Source organism: Halyomorpha halys, unplaced genomic scaffold (genome assembly GCF_000696795.3).
Source record: "Halyomorpha halys isolate HHAL.00 unplaced genomic scaffold, Hhal_1.1 Scaffold1816.1, whole genome shotgun sequence".
Classification (NCBI taxonomy): domain Eukaryota; kingdom Metazoa; phylum Arthropoda; class Insecta; order Hemiptera; family Pentatomidae; genus Halyomorpha; species Halyomorpha halys.
The window spans coordinates 50,486-50,893 of NW_027107910.1; the positions used below are offsets into that span (position 1 = coordinate 50,486).

At 33.8% G+C, this 408-nt stretch overlaps 1 protein-coding gene across 1 annotated transcript in view; it reads left to right on the forward strand.

The window, feature by feature from the left end:
• The window catches only part of LOC106690682 (gastrula zinc finger protein XlCGF57.1), an 18,935-nt gene that overhangs the window by 9,178 nt on the left and 9,349 nt on the right, over window positions 1-408 (forward strand). The window lies entirely within an intron of this gene.

Consider the following 408-nt stretch of genomic DNA (forward strand, 5'->3'; position numbering starts at 1 on the left):
TATGTCTCATAGTAAATTAAGATTGTCCCTGAAGATGGCCGAATTGGCCGAAACGTTGGACGTGTGAATGAAATAAATGTTTTGAGACTATAATTTGCATAACAAAAATGTTAATAATGATTCAATTGGTAAGACAAGAGAATTATCAGGAGTGCAATCTATTGAAAAGTTCTTCACCAATATTTTTTATGTAGTTTCGGGAATGAATGCATGTTATTTGTGTGTTCCATTGATCGACAATGCTTTATCATATGCTTACTCATTCATTCATTAGTTTCAAGAAACAGTCCGATCCAACATAGCCTTCGTGGACCGTATAAGCAAAGTCAATGCTAGTAATGTTTTCTATTGCCGACTCAAAAAGTTGTAATGACCTTTGGATTTGTTTTCATTGAGTCTTAGCTAACT